Source organism: Corvus moneduloides, chromosome 1 (assembly GCF_009650955.1).
Source record: "Corvus moneduloides isolate bCorMon1 chromosome 1, bCorMon1.pri, whole genome shotgun sequence".
In the NCBI taxonomy this organism is placed as follows: Eukaryota; Metazoa; Chordata; class Aves; order Passeriformes; family Corvidae; genus Corvus; species Corvus moneduloides.
Genome location: NC_045476.1, coordinates 74,534,225 through 74,556,252, shown reverse-complemented (window position 1 = coordinate 74,556,252; position 22,028 = coordinate 74,534,225). Strand labels below are relative to the sequence as shown.

At 46.9% G+C, this 22,028-nt stretch overlaps 1 long non-coding RNA gene across 8 annotated transcripts in view; it reads right to left on the bottom strand.

Annotated features, from left to right (window-relative positions):
- The window catches only part of LOC116447209, a 41,339-nt gene that overhangs the window by 5,355 nt on the left and 13,956 nt on the right, over positions 1-22,028 (bottom strand). For 3 of the 8 annotated variants that reach the window (XR_004241522.1, XR_004241517.1, XR_004241521.1), the window contains exons 3-7: positions 14,346-14,467; positions 14,169-14,232; positions 11,109-11,306; positions 5,144-5,378; positions 934-3,146 (exon numbers count right to left, since the gene is read on the bottom strand). This is a non-coding gene — a long non-coding RNA (uncharacterized LOC116447209). Of the gene's footprint in view, positions 1-933; positions 3,147-5,143; positions 5,379-11,108; positions 11,307-11,474; positions 11,692-14,168; positions 14,233-14,345; positions 14,468-16,944; positions 20,584-22,028 lie in introns of those variants that run through there. The other 5 variants (XR_004241523.1, XR_004241525.1, XR_004241524.1 and 2 more) reach the window with 5 other exon arrangements.

The following is a 22,028-nucleotide window of genomic DNA, read 5'->3' as shown; positions in this document are numbered from 1 at the left end:
TAACTGCAAACCATAATCATTTTTATTAAACAAATCAACAGAGTTTTTACCGGGGTAATGCTCTAGCATGGAATCAGTGGGAGCCAGGTTCTTGTGTGTGTGAATAAAACAGTTTTTCAGAAAAAAATGCTTATTTGCTGACACTGGAGTTTCTTGTGGGAATACATCACATTTATAATTAAATTTTCATCTGGAAGATTTTTCAGGTCAAAAATGGAATTTCTGGTCAGAATCATAGCAGGGAGGAACACACAGGAAGCCAGGCTCTCAACTGAGCACAGCCAAACCTCTTGCATCCCGAGGACTTGGCTTAATTATGGAGCAAGCAGCTCGTCTGCCATATGGCTGCTCCTTACCTGGTCTTGACCATTTTTGGCCATACTCTTCCAGCACCATTTCCTGGTTCTCCTTCCAGCCCCGCCAGGAGCAGAAGGTGCAAAGCCATGGACTGAAAGGATCTGCTCACTGTACAATTGTATTTTCCGGGAAGCATCCCCAAATGGGTGCCTGCCTCCAGCCGGAGAAGCACGAAGGAGCAACCCCACTGCCAGCAGCCGCTCTCACCCACGCAACAGGATCTGGAAGAGGATGTCTGGCCATATCTGCCTTCCCCTCCATGTGCAGGAACACACCATATCAACAGAAAACACCTTTGGTAAGGGCATAAATGCACCTCCCTCCCTGGGAGGCTGCACGGCGTTATCTGCAGCAGTGGAAGGAAGCAGGAGAGCCGAGCTGCTGGCAAGCCTTCCTATGCGCACAGCCTGATTCACCGGAACAGCCCAGCTGCTTTTTGCCACCATAATGACCATACACCAGAGCTGCAAGCCTGGTTTAGCCAGCCAGTTTGTGACACTCTTGTGCCCACAGAGTGGTACTGAATAGCTGGAAGGGGCTGGTGAGCCCCTCCACAAGCTCCTCTGCATTGCATACCTCAGCCAGGCTGCTGCAGCAGAGATTGAAACCGAGTTGTCACCAGCCCCACTGCACAGCCTCGTCCTCCGTTCACCTTCAGGAGGGCAAGTCAGAAGTGGTTCAGTTCAGCCACCGCAGTCAAATGAGTCTCAAACACTGTTAGGAGGGATTAAAATCACATGTGAGTGTGTGTGTGTGTGTGTGTGGTTTCACAACACCTCCCTCTCCCCACTGCCAGCCACACCAGTTTCCTCAAAGAAAAGCAGAACAGTAGAGCACAGACCCAAAGTTATGCCGTGATGCATTAAAGCCTTGTTTTCCCACTGCTTAAAGAACTGACCCAGCCCCCTCAAATGTTCCCAGCATATTTGAATTGTGAGTCAGAGACCACAATGGAGATACTTGCCTATCTTGACAAAGTTTTAGTATCTCCTGCCAAACAGCAATCACAGATTTTTTGCTCTGTCACTCATGAGTCTTGTTCCTGCTTCTCTAACCACACAAAACACACTGTCTCATTGTGGAAGCCAGGATTACTGTTTGGATGCTTACCTGTAGCATCTCCAACTTTTCATAATCCCCTTCCTGAGGAGTGCTGCTAACAAACCAGATGGAAATTTGCAGGTATTGAAAGTTCAAGTCTCTGTACCGAGTGTGGAAGCAATAGAGGATGGAAAGAATAGCAATGCTGGAAAGTGAGGCCAGGAAACACTTCATCTTTGCAGGCAGGATCTAACATTTAAAATGAATAATAAATCAAGAACAAGATTTCCACAGACTGGTCTGGCACCTCACTTAGCAAAACACCCTGAGGCTTAGGAGTTAATCTGTGATGGACCCTTCCTTGGGCTTCATTCGACATAGCTAAAGAATTGCCTGTCATGAGTTAGCATCCAGAGTGGCAAAATAACTCTTTTCAGTTGCAGTGGCAGGCCTGCAGCACTGAGCAGGGCTCCATTTTCTTCCATACCCCCCCCCCCCCACCACCACCACGTCATCCAAAGAGCCATACAGCCCTGCTCGGGGCAGAAAGATTATTATTTTACTCATTGTAGGTCACACTCATTTCCTATTTGTTCATTTTCCTACACAATCACGAGTGTTAGAAACATTTTTTCCTAATTAGCTTCCCCCCACCGGCCCTTTTTCTTCCATCAAAAGGCACGATTCTCACACAATCTGAGCACTCTGGCAAAAAGGCACGAGGGCTTCAAGGAAATCCCCCAGTAACAGAGTGCAAGGTTTGATCTGCAGTGAGCAGAGCTGGCAGCCCTGCAGTGCACCTCAGCATGCCAGCTGTTGCTCCAGTGGTGGAGCCACATTGGGAGGAATTCAAGGACCAGCAGCTGAGAAAAAAAGTCAGACACGACCAAACCCTCCGTTACATGAGGTCGAGGTTGTGTGTGTGCACCTGTGTGAATTTGCTTTATTTTCCTTTTTTTTCCACCACAACTAGGCTCAGTATTTCTTCAGAGGATTCATGCTTGTACTTGTACCAAGAAATCATTCCCATTATCTCCTCCATCGCCTGGGCTGCAGTGCAGGGAGCAGCCTGCTGTTATCCATCCCTGCTGTCTGGGGTTTGGGACAGCTGGGCTGCAAGGCTGCAGAGATGGAGGAGTTTCCGGGCTCTGGGGTGCACAAGGAGGAGAGAGATCATTTTGTGTGCTGCTAATCTGTCTCTGCAGGAGCAGTGTTTTCGCCTCTGTAGCACCTGCCATGGGGCGCCTGGGGGTGGGACACAGAAGCAGGAAGAAAAATAACTTCAAGCAAGATTTACTCCCTTCCTTATTAGTTAAAGCTTGCAAAAAAAAAATTACACAGAGGCAGGGGGTTGAATAGGTCTGAGTGGACTTCACACAACTGATGTAAACATTACACTTTGACATCTCTCTTCTTTCAGGAAGGGGGAATCTTTGACTGAAGCTGTGTCCAAAGCCCTAGACAGAAACCCAGGAGCTCTAGGATGTTCTTCCCAGCTCCGCCTCAGGTTTGAAATTTCAGGACCATGGTGTTTTGCTGACAAACCTGAGCCGTGCCAAACCGAAGATAAAATACCAGTGATGGTTTCAAACCTCCCATCCCCCCGCCCTCGAGCACAGCACGCATTGCTCCGAGCTGTGCACATGTACTGACCTCTCCCAGCTTGGTCCTGGTGACAGGGTGATACACGGCCCAGACCTGCACTCCCTAAATGCCCCACAGGCTCTCATCTAGCACAGAGACAGGCACTGGATGTGCATAACATGGAACAAGGAAGAAAAAGAAGCTGTTGCACTGTGTAACAAATATAGATCTTAATACAAATCTCATATGAGCTGAAAGAAAAATCCTGTTATATGGCCACAGTAGGTCGGACCAGCTAATGCAGGGGGATGCAGTGCATTTTTAGAGCACGTTTTTCTGGACTACAAGCTTTGGAAAGTGTTTCTGGAGGCCGAGCCAACCTCTCACAGTGTTTGGCCCAAAAATATTTAAGGCGTGCTCTTCTCAGAAAAGGCGTTTTAAAGGAATCTGGATTGCAATCTGAATGCAAGCAGCTTCTTTCAGCTCTCCATCGTCAGAGGCAGTGCAAGCAGATCAGGCAATTCAAGAGGCATAAGCTGGCCCTGGTAAAGTCTCAGCCCTCAGCTTGCTCCTTAAGCCAAAAATAAAGAATATGTCTGCAAAACCATTGCATATTCACCCGGTAAGTTTGTAATGCTGTTTGTTGGAGCAGTGGCTGCCACCAGTGCACACCACAGTGCTCTCCCTGGTTTCATGCAACCACCAAGCCATCAGCTGGGCCGTGAGAGTGTCAGCTACTGCTTGCATTACAAAATCTGGAAGGGATGGAACCTGAAACCAGAGAAGCAGCAAACAAGGGCCACAGCAGAGCAGGATGGGCTGCTCACCAGAAGTACCTCCAGCACTTAGGAGATGACAGATTTTCTGGGCACTCAGAAAACCTACATGAGCACATGCATTTGCATGATGTGCAATGAACCACTGGCTCTGCTCTTTTGACAAGGGCATGTAGTGATGGGACAAGAGGTAATGCTTTTAAACAGAAAGTAGATTTAGATTAAATACTCGGAAGAAATTCTTTACTGTGAGTGTGGTGAGACACTGGAACAGGTTATTCAGACAAGTTGTGGATGCCCCATTCCTGGAAGTGTTCAAGGCCAGGTTGGACAGGGCTTTGAGTAACCTGGTCTAGTGGAAGGTGTCCCTGCCCATGGCAGAGGGCTTGGAACTCAATGATCTGTAAGGTCCCTTCCAATCCAAACCGTTCTGTAATTCTGTGATGGCACATGAGACTATGAGAGCACCATCTCCTCACGTCTGACATTCAGACCCGAGGACTTCAGAGGCCTAGAACAGGGGGTGCCCCTCTCACTTGCCCCTGCTAACTCACAGCAGTTGCAAGGGAGGCAGCAGTACATGTCCCTGCTCCAACCCACTGCTGGAATCACCAGCAATCCACCAGGCTGTTACGCCCTTACGAGAGGGCTTGGCAGAGCAGCTTCCCCAGCCAAGGCAAGGTTTGTATCAGGGGCTAAAGATCAAACTGTATCTATCTCTGAACACACCTTTGTTAGTTTTGGCTGCACCCTTTCAGGTATCACCTGCCTCCCCAGGCAAACACGTTCCTATCCCGGGTGCCAGAGGCCTGCTGCGCTCCTCCAAGGGCTGCATCCGCCTGCCAGGAACCTGTGCACCTACTGCATCCACACCAGTGGCCAGCAGCCAGGGAGGGAGAGCCCCAGCACTAATGTGGCTGCAGCAAGGATGTTGCAGGGAGCAGAGGAAGGAGCTGAAAGCAGATTCATGGTCAGGCTGCTGCTTGGCTTTGCTGGAAACTGGAGTGGAAAACTGGCACCGGCATCCAGCCACCCCAACAAACATTGCATTCATATGCAGAGCTACAGAGCAAACGATCTGTCAGTTGTTCATCTGGAGAACAGGTTTCACCAGCCTGGATTAAATGATTATGTTGCCGCAGCATGTGCTTCTGGCTGCTCTTGGAGATAAAGGAAGTAAGGCACAAGGAGCCTTACAGGAGAGAGGCCTGACCCTGCAACCCAGCTCCCAACACCTTTATGCTTGGAGAAGGTTCGGACCAGCACAGAGCATGGGGGATGGGGAGCAAGTGTGTTTAAAAGGATGAATTTTGGTGCTGATGCGCTGAAATCGCTAATGCAAGAAAACACCTCATTCAATTGAGAACAGAAGGTGCACATTTTACCTCCAATTACTGCCTCCAGATGTGCACCAGACTGGCTGTATTTCTGAGCCTGCTGCTCCTCGTTCCCACAAAGCTGAAGGCAGGGGGAGTGCAGTTGGAGGTCTAACAGCACACGTGCAACTCCACCAGAGCCTGCGTCCTGCCTCCACAAAACCCCTGTTGAGCGACTCCCTTAGGATGAAATTGCAGCCGACTTCATTCTAGGCCATGAGCATATGTCTGGCTACGGACATTACTGCAAGCACACAAGGAAAAAAAAAAAGAAACATAACGGAGAAAGTGCGAAAAAACACTGGTAATCCAAGCCCAGTTAGGATAATGGGTGTTTTCCTGCACAGAAAAAGGCTACTTTGCTACCTTTGGCAGTCTGGCCAGCTTCCCCGCATTAGTCTTTTGCAAGACAGAAAAGAAAGGCTGGCACCAGCTTTGCAGACTCAAAACCAAGCTATTGCACCAAACCCATGGACCCCAGCAGCACCCCCTGAATCCCTCTGGAGCCCGCAAGGGCAAAAAGCAGAGGCCCAAAGAGCTAACACAGCAATTTTAGGACACTCACAGACTTCAAGGGGCCTTGAACCCTTCTACCAGGGAGCCCAAGGCATCTTTTTCCACTCTGTGGCCTTTGATGGGTCACCAGAGTTCACCCCATGTCCCCATCTTTCAGGGGATGATTTGTCTGTAGTGAGTGCAGTGAAAGGCACAGCGATGCAGTCACACCACAGTGTGGGCAGCAGGAGCCGGAGCCACCACCCTCTGCTCCCAACATGTTTCACAAGATGAGCAGTAGCAGCAGCACTGCTGCTTTCTTATTTGCCTTTTTTTCCCCTCAGAAAGTGCAAACCCGTGCTCTGAGCATTGGGAGCTGTTACAAACGCTGCTCTGGGGAGACGTCCCCACAAACAGCCTGCAGCGAGCATCCAGCACCCAACACTCCCAGCTCAAGCACATGCAGGCTGGCAAATCCCTGAGGCATCCAAAGTAAGGTCTTATCAATGGGAAGTGCAAGACAGGCCTAAACAACACTGAGCTGCCCTCCCCACCTCGAGTGGCCATGAAAACATATAGGATTTGTCCAGCTGGGATGGCTCCCAATCAGGCATTTATGTTTATGGCTCATGGACAGCTTTTCAAAAATATATCCCAGTGCATGCACAGATGTACTCCAAGATACACTTATATGCACAAGCACATGACCTACGAGGTGAGTTAGAGCTGAAGTGACTCAGCCTCCCCGTTACAGGAACAAAATTAGCAACCACTCACAGACGTCTTATGTCTTAGATGGGGCTAGATGGCACTGTAAGTTAGTTAATGTCCCTTTGCCTCAGGAGGTTTCACTTTGGCATTAAGATCAGTGGAAAACCAGGAAAGCTGGTACTCCCTAGGGTATATTTTCCAGAGCTGGGCGAGTAATTCACACCAACAGCCTGATTCAACACATTTTCAAGGTACCTAGTTAGGAGCTGTGTCCAGTAATTTAGTCATTCTCTGGAATTTACTTATTTTTTTGAGAAAATAGTTCTTGGCTTGACCGCATTTAGACATATGTTTTCTTCAAATACTTGGCCTACATGTTCCCTTCTTTAATTTATCCCATTTCTAGTCATTAACCCCTGCCCCCCCACCCCCGTTGTTCCCATGCTGGATCCCTCTACCTCTCCCGGGAGAACTGTGATGAAATGACATTCGCCTCCCAGACCTCCTGGCACATCACCCCTTCTCTTCAGGATCAGCCCAGCGGGGCAAAGAGCCCTTTGGCCCGGAGCCCCTGAATCACTTAAGGATGCACAGCTGAAACGGAGCAAAGCAAAGTGGTGGAGGGAGGCGAGGACCGGGCTTGAAGGGACAGTGCCTGGCTGTATTCAGGTCAGAGCATTCCGGTCCCACGGCCTCGGGTGTCTGCCTGAGCTGGTTGGGAGACGAACTTGTAGGGATCTGCCCTAATCTCACACCCAGACCTTCCAGAGCCTCTGCACTCCGGCGAGCACGCTGTGGTTGATGGCACCGTGCCACCGCGAGGGAACGGCATCCACGTGGCTGGGGAGGAAGGGGGACGTGCAGTCCTGGTGCAGCGCATCTGCCCCTGGGGCTGGGAAGAGCGTGGCCACCTCTTTAACAGAGACCCTATCCGTCTAGTACTCCGATGGGTATCTCTCTCCCATCAGTTAACAAAGGGAGCAACCCTCTAGGGAAGAAAAAAAAAAAAAAAAAGCACACCAAACCCCCCAAAACCCCAAAACACTCTTCCTAGCACAGGATCCCATCAGCTCTCTGACCGCCTGGGTCATTCATGCCTGTGAATCGTTTCCCCAAGTAACAGATTAGTCACGTACATTTGCAATGGCAGAGATTCTGCCAAATAGCTGAGGAGCGGGGCAGGAGAACAGCAGCATGACAAAAACAGGCAGAGAAGGGGAGATGAGAAACAAAATGTTTCTTCCTTTTCTCCCATGCCCCTTTGGTTTTCAACAGCTTTTGCATGCACAAGCTGCTAAACAGCTGCATCACGTGGCGGTGAAATCCAGGCGCTATCTGGCCAGAGACTTGGACAACCCTGCCTTTCCTTTTTCACCCCCGGGCTGGCAGAAGCATTGCCCAGCAGCCAGAACACTGACAGCTTCTCTAAAGTTGGGACCAAAAGCCTCCCATAGTAGGAACAATGTTTGGCAACTGGGAAAACCTCTCACTTGAGCTCCCATCTTCTGAGTGACTGACAAATGCCAGACCCCGGCAGGGCTGACATAGGCTCGGGCTGCAAAGTGTCCCGCTCAGAGGCAAGTCACTCGGAGAGGAAAACAAACGGGTAAAGGTCCCCAGAAATCCAGCTCCTGGTTAGTACGTGGCTTACTGCAAACAGTTACTTCCTTCTTCCAGTAACAGGCGTGAAAAATCACCGCTGTCATCCGAGCAGCAGTGTGTGGAGCTGCGAGCAGGTCAGACTGCTCCTCTGTGCTGTGCATGCTTGTGTCAAACTGCCCCTGTCCCGACAACCTTCCAGCCACAAATGCCCCGGTAGGTAACAAAGAGGGAGATTCAAAGCAAGAACCTGAGTGATCCAGTAACAGGGGGGAAAAATGCAGGATGTTTCGGGTCATCTGATTTGTGCATACATTCCCAGACACTCAGTCTGTCCCTTGTAGTTCAGGGAAATGCTAAACGGGCAGCATGGCCTGAAGAAACTGTAAGGAGGGGAAAAGCAGACGAGTGCCTGGGGGAAAGCTGATGAGCTGGTTTTCAAGGCAAGCGTTACTACTGCAATAAGAGATAGGGACACATGTAGGCGTTCCCTGTCCTGGTAATAAATAACAGCTACAAAACTCTTATTAACCTCCGTAAAATATGTTGGTTCTGCCAGTCCATCCATCACGAATGTATCTGTTGCTGCAGTACTCACTTCAGCTGTCCCAGAGAAAGACAGAAAACACAGCAGGCCGGCCACAGCATCCCACATCCCAGCCAAAGGGAGTCACAATTGGGAGGGATGCATCCTTGTTGTCATAAAAATGATGCACCCCTCTTGTATCCTCTGCCTTAGGGGTCAGCACTGAAAAAGGAGACTAAAACACAAGCATCACTTCTGAAACAGGAACTTCACCATATCACAAAATAATGTGGTTTTTTTTAATGACCTCAGGAATCTTCTACCTTTCCTTCCTAGGAACAAGCAATCCTGGGGCTTGGCCTGAGCATCTGGCCCGGTGAATTCACTTGCAGTCCAAAGAAAGCCTGGCCCCATTCATCAGCAGGGATGGGAAGCGCCAAGTCTCTTCTCCTCCCACCATCCCACTTCCCGGAGGGGAATTCAAGGAACAAGTGGCCTGATACTGCCGAGAGAAGTTCTGTCCCATGCACTGCCAGGCTTCCCACGCTGTCCCATTTCAGAAGCAGCATGGGGAGGAGGAAGAAATGCATAAATCAGAGCTCTGATAGTTGGCACTACACCAGGACATAGATTAGACTACTCAATCATTTTAATTGCTATCCAACAGTAATAATCTATGTAGTCGATTTACTCTAAAACACGCATAGCACTTTGGTATGTTTACAATGCTAATTGGGAAGGTCCTCAACCAAACAGCCACCCTGGGTAGAAAAGCTGTGTATTGGGGAGATTTATTTGGTTGGCTGTTTTCAGAACTGCACTAGAATACTGTTTCTCTTAGCTTTTTTTCGCTTCAGCATATATATTTTCGTCTATTTACTTGTCAATCTCATGTATTTGGCAGACATAAAAAAATGCAGAGCAGTAACCAAAATTACACACACTTCCCATGCAACACAGGGTTATTCTTCCATGTCTTGTTTTTGTCCTGCATATTTAATTTTGTACTCCTGTGAGGACTTGGGTGCTCAGGAAGAATGCCATTTTTAGAATTACCAGACCTAAGTAGCTGCAGCTACATAAATGAGGAGTATGTCAAGACCTGAGAGGAGCCAATGGTTTTACTAGGTCATCAGTTAACCCACATGGCCAGGAGAGCAGGGTGTCAGTGAAGGAGATAATCCACCTCCAAGACAGATCCCAGCATGCCTCCATGGGAGTTTTGTACTTTACAGAGGCACTTTCCTCTCCCTAAAGAAAGGTCATAAAAAACTCATAAAGAGTTCCTTCCCCTCTACCTGCACTGTTACCACCTGTGTTATTGCAGGTAGGCACTGGGAAGGATGTTTTGGGTATGTAGAAACTGTTACCTACCATATACTAAGCAAAACCACAGGGAAAAAGACGGTGCAGCCTCTGTTCTGGCTGTGTTTATCCCACATGTCAATGAACAATAAAAACAGGGCACTGAAAAATAAACCTCACTGCTTCAAAAAGCCCCCAGGAGAGTATCTTCAATGGTATCATATTTTTTCTGCTTCTTTCTGATCCTTTTTTACTGTTGAAGTTGACATCTTTTTCCTCTTGCTGAACCAGCATTTCCTGACAGCAAACCATAGTCAGAAATTTTCCATCCAGCCCTGAAGTGGATTTCAACATTTGGTGTTTGTGTATGCTTAGGAAAAGAGGTTATTGTCAATCTCAGAAAATTATCTACATGATGTTCAAAAGCGTACTACCAGTGTGGAGCAGCACCTGCATTTGGGAAAGTCCAGACACTCTCTGGTTTCTTTGCCTCAGAGCTGGGGTCAGCTCTTCTCTGGTCACATACATTTGTAATGGTGATTTTCCTTTGCATGTTTACTGCCCAACTGACCTGTCACTTGGAAAAAAAATCCTTCCACGGGGAACACTGTCTTTTGTGACACAGTACATCCCCTTTCAAATGCCCTGGGGACATTCTGATGGTTTTAAAACCAAACATCTTGGAAAAGAGCAGTGCTCTCACAACAAACAGCAGTACAGTCAGGCCTCAGAAGGCAAACAAGCAAGGCAGGAGCTTGTGGGAGGAGATGGTCATAAATACAATAGTCAGCTTCTTAATCATCATCCCCAGTGCCTGATAACCATTACCTTGTTTCAGCTGCCCTGTGCATAACAGTGACAGGACAGCCCTCCACATTTGGAGGACTTTACCCAGCAAAATCTCCTCAGGGATGAACAAGCCCTTAAGTGTAAACACACCCAAGGACTTTAAAAGAAGATGGAAAAGAAAAATTTCTTGTGCTGTGAGAGTCATCAGGCATGAGGCAGCCTGGGTACAGCAGCCTCCAGTCTGCAGCAGTTGCACTCAGCAACCCCAACAGTCAAGGCTTTTTTTTGGGAGCAGGGATGGGCACAGTGAAAACCAGCCTGTCCTCACTCAGAATTCCTGCCTGCAGGGCACTCAAGCCAAAGCTGTCTTAATATGCTTTTAAAAGCAGGCAAATGACAAGCAAGGCAACATTTCCTTCAAAGCCCAGCACTCCTTCTCTACTGCATCGACAACTGCTATCGTCAGCTTAAGGGGCAATAATTTCACCAGGGCACAAAGCTGGTTTATGAGGGGGAGGAGGAAGAGTTAAACCAAACTCATCAACCCACCCAGTGTCATCAGCCAGCAGCTCTGAGCACACTCTCACGGGGAAGCAGCAGAAAGACACGACATCCCAGCAGCATGTCCAAGAGAGGATGTGTCCTAAAGGACACAGCTGATTCATCATCCCGCTTAAGAATCTCGGGCAGTTTCAGCTGCAGAGGCCTGACCTGCTTGGCATCCAGCCGGCCGGCATCAGCTGCCTCCTGGAAAAGGGAAAGAAAAAACAAAAAGCTTTGAAAAGACAGAGTAGGCAGAGGAATGGGGAGGAGGGGAAAGGAGGGAGTGTGGGGGGGAAGCGGTGGCCTTGCAGGCTCTGGTTGAGTAAGAGGCTAATTCCCCCCCACTCCCCGACCGCGACTCCATCTAATTACCCTGTTTCCTCTGAGCTGATTGGAAAGTGGCCTTGCGTCTGGAAAAGGCAGTAAGCATCTTACATGCATCTGTTCCACCTAATCCCTAATAACTAGTGCCTGTGTGTTCCGGGAGAGGAGGAGGAGGAGGTGGGGGAGGACAGGCTGGGAAGGGCCAGGAAGGGTTTCCCATGTAGGCTACCATGTGGCAGAGGGCAAGGCAGCCTTGTGGCCTGGGCTGGGGGCTTTCAGGGAACTAACACTGTTCCTCTTCCGCTTGTTTCACAATCTGGAGGCCCCTTTCCTCCTTCCCCTTGCAATAATAACAAATTTTATTTAAAAAAAAAAAAAAGAGAGAGAGAGGGCTATGGCTGGGAATAAGGACACATTTTGCTGAGCCTCACTGCAGTTGGGATCTGTTTAAGCCACTCGTTTTCCCCTTGCCCTAATCCTGCATTATCCTTTAGGCGTGACGTTCAATTCCTGAAGGGGGGCGGGAAGTGCTCTCCAGAGCCCTGCCTGGTTTGCCCAGGAATTTGGATTGCACTTTTTATGTGCAGCTCCGGGAAGGGGCAGAGGGACAATTAGGCAGCCATTTAGTAGCCAGACAGGCACATTTTCAGCGAGCTCTTCCTAGTGGGAGCTAATTCAACTCGAGGAGAGCACAGGGATAAACATCTCCATTTGCTAGTAAAAGGATTGTCACATCTGGAATTTACACAAGTTACGAGGAGCCAGGAGCCACTATTTCGTTTCACTTGCACGGCGTCATAAAATATGTTAGCACTTTAAAAATGTTGCAGGGCAGATGGATGCAGGATGACAACAACTCCCACAACCCTGCCATGCCCTCGCCCTCCCCTGCCACCATTGGGGGACGCCAGACTCAGCCCTGCATCTTGCTCAACACCCTCAACTTTGCTCCAGCCCCTGGGAAGAGAGGCTTTTGGCCTACAACACAGCCAGCTGGCTTCACGTCTCCACATTACAGCCCCAGGAGGCTCCTGGCTGGGAGAGGGACCTGCTGTGCCCCCTGCACACCTCGCAGGGAATGCCAGCCTTCCCCTCAGGCTCAACCCACATGGAGTGGGACTCAGTAACTGATCGCTTTAAACCAGTTTCAAAAAGATTGGCTGTGCCTCTGTGGGCTGTTTATTTCCAAGAGCTTTCCACATTTATCCAGCCAGCTTTCCACTGTCTTGCTTTCGGATTTTTGCAGTTGCAAGCTTTGAGCACTCCTCCTTGCAAGAGCCTCCTCACTCATCCCTCAGCACAGTAATGGTTCCAGAGCGGGCAATGAGCCTCATGGGCTGACTTCCCATAGGAAGCCCCTGTCCTCACCCCAACAAAAACACTGGGAAGCATCCTGAAAAGAGCAGTGGGATACAGGCATCCACAGGCTGAACCCATCCTATCCAGTAAGAGTGGATATAAAAATTAAGGGGAAGAAGCTGAAGTCAATGGCCTTTGACCTTCGGCGCTACACATCTGCACACAGGCCTTAAGAATGAGCAAGGCAAAATCCAACAGCCCATAATTCCCAATTTGTTTTTTCTCTCATTTTGTCTCATGGAGAAGTGGTTACCCAAGAAACCTACTGCCCACTGATTTTTATTAGGGACCGAGCCACACTGGGTGGGAAAATCAGAAAAGCACAAAAGTCATCTCTTGGCCCACCGTGCTGGTTGTGAAACACATTGCAGAGGTAAAGGCCTTCAGGTTACCGTGTGGAAACCTGGCTGCAATTTACACCTCCTCCTCATCCTCCCTCCAAGGGACAAAGGCCTGCCTTGGGGAGGCTCACTTCACCCTGCAGAGGACTGGCAGCATCATTGCTCACTTTGCTGCTTGCTGGCAGGGCACAATCCCAGCTTTTGTGAGTCATTCACCTAGCCCAACCAGTACGGGATCCACAGCCTGGAGTCCCAGCAGTGCTCACATGAGCCTGTCGGGGAGCAAACCACGTGCCAGGGAGGGCTGCCCTGCAGTGGAATACACAGTACACACCCTGCAAGGGTGATGGGAGATGGGGAGAGTTGGCTGCCTTCTGCTTGAGCTCTCGTGACTGACCAGAAAAGGGAAGTGAAAGAGCACAATGGGAAGCTGCAAGGTCACACTTTGCTTCTAGCATTGTCCAGATCCTTCTGCAGAGCCTTCCTACCCTCCATATGTATAGCATGTCCCATGTCACTCTAACTAAAACTTAAAGCCCCTTGAAGTAAATTGGTGCAACTTTCTCATGAGTGCAGGCTCCTGACACTGTAAGATTAGCAGCTGAAAGGAAAAAAAACACTTTAAAGTGTCTTCAAAACCTCCATCTTTAGGTAACAGATAAGTGGCATAAACACTCAAAGTAATGTGCCCACAACCACAGGCAGTTTTCTGTTAACTCAGGCTGAAGTACTCTGAAAGGGGAGGTCACCTTCCTCCCAAGCTGCAAAGATGACTTCAGGGAGGAGCTGTGACCACAGGTGTCCCTGTAGCACAGACTTGCCTGAATGTGTGAGGGTTGGCATGGAATATAAACAGTAGCGAGCAGATGGTGTTTTAGGAGGAGAAAATATCAAATTTATGGCCAGAGGTTGTGCTTACAGTTACAACTGCAGCCTCACTACCTCCTCCTCAATATTCCTACCAGCCATGCCACTCCTCTGAACACCTTTTCCACGGGCTGGTCATTGCACCCTCAGGGAAAAAAAATCCAAACAGGCCAACCTGTTCCTCAGAAGACACACTGGCATGAACTCTGCTCCCCAGCTACACCTCCAAATGACAGAAGCTGCAGAGGGGAAAGAAGGAAGAAAATCTGGCTCAAACAGATCTCCTCTATTAAAGAGTCAGCACAGGAGGAGATTTGCTTGCACCAAAGTGCCAAAGACTGCCAAAACTTACCTAGAATTTATTTGCAGAGCTGGAGGAGAGCAGGGAGGTAGACACCTAGGCTTCCCTGGGTTAGTGCTTGCAGCAAGAGCAAGTGCCCACAGTTCAGGAGCTGTGTCTCATGGTCCTGTGGTCTACATAGAAAGTGTCAATCAGTCCCTCAATATCTTGTATTCTTTGAGATCCCTTTCAGAGCCTTTATAAGGGTGTCTAAAACAACAGAGGTCTTTGCATGACAAGTTCCACAAGCTGCATACACAGACATGGTGGTTTTCAAAAGTGCTAAAGGAATAAATTCACTGTATCCTGATTCATGCTCTGCATATGGCACCATGCTCCCAGCCTAGAAGGAAATAAAATGATTACTATATTGTATAATATTAGCTATTTTCTACTCTGCTTTCACTAAGGTCCTGTCTTTCCAGGATGAAATCTTGATATTTGGGAATACTGAGCAGATTTATTCTGACACCCATTCTCTGAGGAAAGTCTGCAGCTTCCCAAAGATGAGCTGTGGATGCAGCATCTTCATGGTCACAGCCCACTGGAGGGCATTTGTTATCACCCATCCCGGCTGAGCTAATTAATCCTCAATAGCAGTGGCTTCTTTTCATTTTCTGAAATCTGTTAAGGCAGGACTGAGTGCCCTTAACTCCTCTAATTCTAGGAGCTGGATTTTCAGCTCACTTCATGGTTTGCTTTTTTTTCTTTCACTCTTGCACTGTCTTTGCACTAAATCGCATACCACAGACCATACCTTGGGAAAACTCGTATCTGCAGGCCCCTGTCCTGGCCCAGGAAAAAGCTGATTTTACATGGAAGATGACCCTACTTTGAAGGTATCCCTTCCACCCAAAATGCCTCTGAGATAAAGGCATTATACTACTGGAGTGGTGAAGCAGAGCCAAAGCTGCATGAAGCTGGGCTGACCCAGAGCATGGCCAGGACACTCGGCTCCCCTGGGAGGAGCCTGGAGATGCCTGGCTGGGGGCAGTGCCCGTCCAGAGATGGTCTCCTTTGGGGCTGTTGATACTCAGCAATGAGTACAAAATAATGTTACATTAATGGGCTTGGGGACAGAGTGACCACTCCTGAAAATCTCAACCAAAAGTGCTCACCCAGGGCTACGTGGCGAGTGAACTGGCAGAAGCACAATCCTTCATTCTCCTTCTTGCCAGATCTCTTCTTTAGCCACAGTCTCTATGGCAAAAACTTACCTGCTGCAAATTTATGTAACAATTATGTCACCATTAGATTTCAGAAAGCACCTGCAAAATCCAGTTAACTTACCACACCAAAAAACAAGAAAAAACAAGGTACTTCAGATGAGAAGATAGAATGATGGTGTTGTTTTCAAGGGTGAAGCCTTTATAATTAAATATAACCCTCTATTTGAGCTATTAACCTAACTTTAATGGAAATCCTTGAGAACTTTACTTAATACTCTTTAATGGGAAAATGTAAATAAGGCATTTTTAAAACAGATAACGAACCTCTTTTACAAACAACAGAAGGTATTTTGCCCACACCACAAATGTTAGAGGTGATCCAACTGAGGGGCCGAACGGACACAAACCGTACACTTTTCCCTTTCTGTGTGAACTAGTGTAAATCAGGAACAATTCAACTGGTCATTAAGCGTAACAGAAACACAGGCATTTGCTGTGGCTGTAGCTTATTCAGCTACGGCTTTATATTTAAATATTTTTATAGTATCTTTCACACTGGTGCTTGGGGACTCCCAGGCAGTCAGAGATGCAATTAGATAAAAGAGGCTATTTGGCTTTTCATCCTTAGTCCTTACTGCCTTGCTTTTGTGGGTGTAAAGCACAATCTTTCGACTAATTAAACACATTTGAATATTCTGTTGCATGTGCAATGAATGTATAATTAGACTCAAGAGAAAGATTATGTGCTTTCGGGCTGACACTAACACTTCAGCATAAAGGTACCCCAGGCACCACTAAATGTAACCTATGAGCTCCTGCTAATAACATGCTGCCTCTGATCTACAGAGGATTATCTTACTCTGGAGCTCTTATAGGAGCCGTATACTGAAAGGGGCCTGAAACAGATACCCTGTAATTTACGTCCCTGCTTAGTGCCTCGGTGAGGAAAGGCGGCCTTTGCTCCAAATTGTAAGTGTTTCTTTCCTTCTCTACTTTTCAGGTCTGAAGTTAAGGCACATGATCTTCAGGATGCAGAATGCTGTAAGGAACCTCTGGATGTTTTCCGGGAAGAAAGTGTATTTTTTTGCCCATCTTTTTTTCATATCCAGGACCACTTTTTTCCCCTATAAATACAGAGAAACCTGTTGAATAAACTATAGAAGACCCCGTCTCTCTGCTCCAAAATTAAAGATGTCTGCTGTTTTATCCTCACCAGGCAATACCTCCTAGTGCTATTATCTACTCTAGCTCATAAATATTGGTCCTTTTCCTTTCCTCTACTTGGCACTTTTCTCATCACTTTTACGCTGCTGCATTTTGGTTTTGTTGTTGTTTTTAAACAGAGGTTATCCTCCCAGCCACCACATGATAATAATTTTTTTCTTCCCCATTTTGTGGTTACACCAGCTCAGACAACTAGATAAATATTGTGGGGAGCTCACCCTTAAATACTGGGTTTGCCTGTATTTTTTCACAGAGGTCTTTATTTCCTTTAGTTGTAGGTGGTCTCCTTAAGACAGCAGGGAGACGAACCTGGTGTAGTGGAAGGAGGGGGGAAAGAAGAAGCAGAAAAATCCCCTTAGGACGTTTCCTGTGGTAAAACAGAGTAAGGAATATTTTCAGAAACACTAAGAAATATTTCAGGACAGCTCCAGACAAATTCAAATCCAAATTTTCTGTGAGGTTCAGTGAACTCTGCAAATTGTGTGTTTCCTCCAAAACCCCAAGCCAGGCAACATGAACCTGATTTTGGAGTGAGTAATGGGGACCCTGGCATTTCTGTACCCCTTCGCAGTTGTGAAGGAGGTTGTGTGGGTATTTTTAAGATGTCTGTTTTTTCAGAGTCAAGTTTGCTTAAAAAACAGTGGGCTAGCTACTGAAAATCAGCCCCCATCAACCATTGTCAGACACAGATTTAGATGAGGGGGGAAAGCTCCTTTACCAGCAGTGTGGCTTTAGTGTAAGCAATCTGTAAATTTCCTCTCATCTTAAAAAGAAAGCAATACCTGGACAGGCCAGGAGATAACAACAGGCATGCGGCCTCAATGTCAGCAATACCTGTGACAGCACGGCAAATCACACTGTGCCATTGCAGTTCAGTCACTTTTCTGTAGGGTCAACCCCCTTAAAAAACTTCCTTCAGCAGGAGGCTGGGTTACCTTTTTTGTTGTTGCTGTTTACACTGTCAACAGGACATGTCCTCTGCTGGCACTGAGGAGAATTGTACCGGAGAAGGTGTAGGACCTGTGTCAGTGTACTTGATCCCCAGATTTCACCATACATAACATGCTTCATTGCAACTGCTTTGCTTTACCCCTTGCTCAACAACAAAGAGGTACCCAGACTTCAGAGCTTTGCACCTGTGCCCAAACTTCAAGGCTGACATACCTCAACATCAAGAATGAAGTGCAAAATCTCCTCTCCTGTTCCAAAAGCATGCAGTTTGGAAAGTTTAGGCATGAAGCAGGTGCTCAGCTAGGAAGCACTCTGTACTGGTCCCAGCTTATGTTGGCCAACTCCAAATAAAGATGTTCCTGCCCCTGGGCCACAGGTAGTCAGGCTAGCCCCACTGACACCCCTCTGCAGCCCAGCTGCTCTGTGCCACTCACTGCACGCTGCTTGTGAGGCTTTCAGGGTTGCAGGTACCTGACACAGGGCATCTGCTGGGACCATTCATTCACTTTTCTCAAAGCCCTTTTTTATTGGGAAGGAAAACCCAAAGTGTCTGCCTACTCACATGGAAACATACCACGTATCTCAGTCAGAGCTGCTGAGGCAGATTGCTAAACTTAATTACCAGTTCCAAGGGCAGAGACAGTGAATGACAGGTCAATTCATGCAGTGAGCTAGCAAGGATTGCTGATAAATGCTTTCTAATTGAAAGGATGATAAAACACCTATTAGTCACTGAGGAGCTTGAAGAATGAGTTAGTCCTGGGGTTTTCTACACTATGAAGAGTGAGAAGTGCTAATCTCATCAGCACTCTGTTGTCATTTCCTACCAGCCTAGTCACTCAAAAGGTCCAGGAGGGATCATGAGTGACATTGCAGAGGGGTGACCAGTCACTACTTCCTCAGTCCTATTAAGGAGACAAATAGAAATAATCATTACCAACGTGGATAAAGTCTATTGTACTCTGGAGAACATTTCTGTGAATTAGGGAAAAATCAAAGAACAAAAACAACCTCTTGCACACAGCTCCCTTGGGAAATCAGCTGTGTTAACAAGACGATGTATCCATTGCACAGCGCCTTTCAGCCCAAAGTGTAAGGTGGAGGCTGTGGCATCCAGAGGTCCAGGTGCTTGAGGCTCAGCTCCAGCAGTAGCAATGACCTGCTGCATACAAGCAGTTTGAAACTCGAAGGCCGAACTTTGCCCTAGAAAAACCTTTACATGGGCATATGTACCTGTTTGTCACTCGGGCATTAGGACAGTCACTCTGGCAGCAGGACACAGGAGTCGTACAGGATGAGAAATGCTCTTAGGTTGTCACAGCATGAAAAGCCAGAGCTGCCCTGCAAAAGCCCTATGCCTAGACATGACCCAAAAGTTACCTTCTGCAGCATTAAGTGAGACAACACTGGTGGCTGGGAAGGCAAAAAAACAGCCACCACCCATTAGCAGGAACCTCTGCTGCCTTGTTTGCACGCTGTGCAACCCTGGATGATTTTTTTCTGCTGCTTCTCTTTCCTTTCCTCCTCTTTTGCTGGTCTTTCTAGTCCAGGAGATGTTCAGAGCGAGACTGCCAGTGTATTTGCTCTGTGTCTAACGCAATGGGCTACAGCTCTGGCTTAAGCCTCTGGGTACTGCTGTCATGTAGATAATAACCCATGACACTTGCACACACCACACTGCTGAAATGTAGCCACACTAGAGGTGAGCTTGGGATGTGGCCAAGTGACACAAGCCACAGAACATGTATAAATTGAGGTTTTGCCAAAGGCAAAAGGTCAAGGCATTTTTGCACCCGTAAGAAGCAGACCTCACTTTCTGTGTTAGAAGGGGCCTTACTTTCCCCTTTCTGCCCCGCCAAAATCCACATGGAGTTCTCACTACATGGTATTTAATATCTACATTGTGAAGCCCAACATTTTCCAGGAGGTTGCAGCACTCCTAAAACTGTGCTTTCCATGTTCAACTAGTGACAGATTTGCTGCCTCTCTATCAAAAATTGTGTAAATTCTATCCCCAAAGAAGACCATTTTCCACAGGAAAGAGTGTGCCTCACTGGCGCATCTGACTAGATATTGTCATGAGGGGAGAGGGACAATACTTACACTAACCAGTGTGTGAAAGTAGTCCAGTGAGGGAATCATAACTGTGCTTGTATTTATGTATTCAAATAGTTTGTAAAACTCTAAGACCCTGTTCTTTTAATTTCAGATCCCCAAACTCTTGAAAGTCCAGATCAGTCTTGATCACCTCATTCTTGTTGTGCTCGACATGTTTTGCCTCTAGTCAAAAGCCCCAGGCTTCTTCACAGTCAGATGTACATGTAGATATTTTGACAGAACTGCATGAGACAAGTCAGATCAGCAGCTCTGCCAGTAAAATCTTAGAGATGTAACTTGCAAAGGAAGGACAGTGATACGCAACTATGGGCAAAAAATTCCTCCAGCAACTGCGTCCAAAAGGTGTATCAACCAGGAGCGTAGTGACTACAATATTACATTAACATTTAAACCAGGAGCCTCATTTAGTGCCTGGCCGTGAATGAAGGTCACCTTGGGCCATTCACTTTACACCACATCTCAGACCTGATCTTCATACACTCTCCACGTTATAATTATGTATCAAATATAGTTATGCATACATAAGTATGCATCAAATATATATTGGTTTAGTTTATGTAGTCTCTAAGAGTACTATCCCTGCTGTGCAGGCACCTATGTTGGTATAAAACTTCTCTTTATTGACTAAGTAAAATATATTTCTATAATATATTTTATTATGGAAATTTATCTATTTATTTATTTATATTTACATAAATATTTCTAACTTAGGGATAAGCTGTGCCACTCTACATCCCTAGAAACTACTACCTACCCATTCTCACTGCAAGACTTTCTGCTAGGTGTTTGGACAAGTGCACCTGCTGAAGCAGCCTAGTCCGTGGTTGTGGTGGTTATAAAGCTTCAATATACATCCCAACAAAGGCTCCCTAGCTATTTTCATACATAGTGTGGAATAAAAGACACATATCTCAATGCCACAGAAGCTTTTCTCCCTCTCTCCATGTTCTCATCATTAGTGAACATCCTTTGGATCGAAGATTGTTGTTTGATCCCAGGAAAAGGTTAACAGTGACAGCAGTGCTTAGGCAGTTGCTCCAAATGGCTTAACTAGGGATCCACTACAAATCAGGTTAGGCAACTGATCCTTTTCTTTAATAAAAACATATTTAATTTTTCAGGGCATCTTTTTTTTCTTGAAAAACTTTTTCAAGCCAGCTGCAGCTGCATCCTCCATCTCCTCAAGCCACAGCCTGAATTAGCATCCTTTCAAATTAATAAGACAGCTATCCCAAGTTTTACGTTTCATGCTTACAGGCAAGCTGAGCAGATGTGATGCATGTTTACAAATGCAGAGACATTTTGGGAGTTGCCCTGTTTGATGTCTGGACATGTTTTGTACACACTCCTCATATTGCTGCAAGTTCTTGGAGGAGGATCCTTCCACGGTGACTTTACTAAATGAAATAAAATTTAGCCTCTTTCTGATTAAGTCAAAGGGAACTTGGCTTAAAGTTTTTATTTTCCTTTTTTTTTCCAGTTGCAAGATATCTCTTTAGCTTGTATCTAACTGTGTCATCAGTAATTAGGCATGTACAGGAAATCAATCTCAACAGGGATGTAAGATTCAAAACCTGCCAGTAAGCAGTAGATAACAAATCTTTTTAAACAAAGGCTCTTCAAAATTATACTTATTAGTGAAATAGAGTCTCTGAGTCCAACTCCCAGATAACCTAACAATAATTAATTTTGTTCAAAAGAGTAAGCCTGAACTGTTGTGGTGACCATAGGAATACAAATCACTAAGATAAAGCCTGGACAGAGCTCCTCTGGGCTGGGAAGTATGAACAGCAGCATGACAGGAGGGACGGCAAGGTAAAAAACAAAAATACCAACAAAACCCAAAAAAATCCTGACAGAAATTTAGGCCTGGGAAATGCGTGTCAGCCAGTAAGGAACTCTGCTCCTGTTGGCCTGCAGATTCAGGATGTCCTGACCAGGTACAAATCACAAGGTCCACTTTGGGGGCATTTGTTTCTTCCAGTGGTTGGTTGCATCAAAAAGTTTTCTCTGATAGTTCCTGGAGCTAAGATTTCCCATCTAAGCAGAGAGGAAAGCATGGCAAAGCATAGATATTTTGTGATCATACATGTGCTTCCATATCTCTGTAGACACAATCACAGGCCAACACAGAGAAGGTCAAATGTGGAGCTGAGAAGAGGCAGTGTCCCTTCTCTGGTTACATGTCTGCACACGTAACATCAGGTTCAGACACTGAGGTGATGTAAATTGG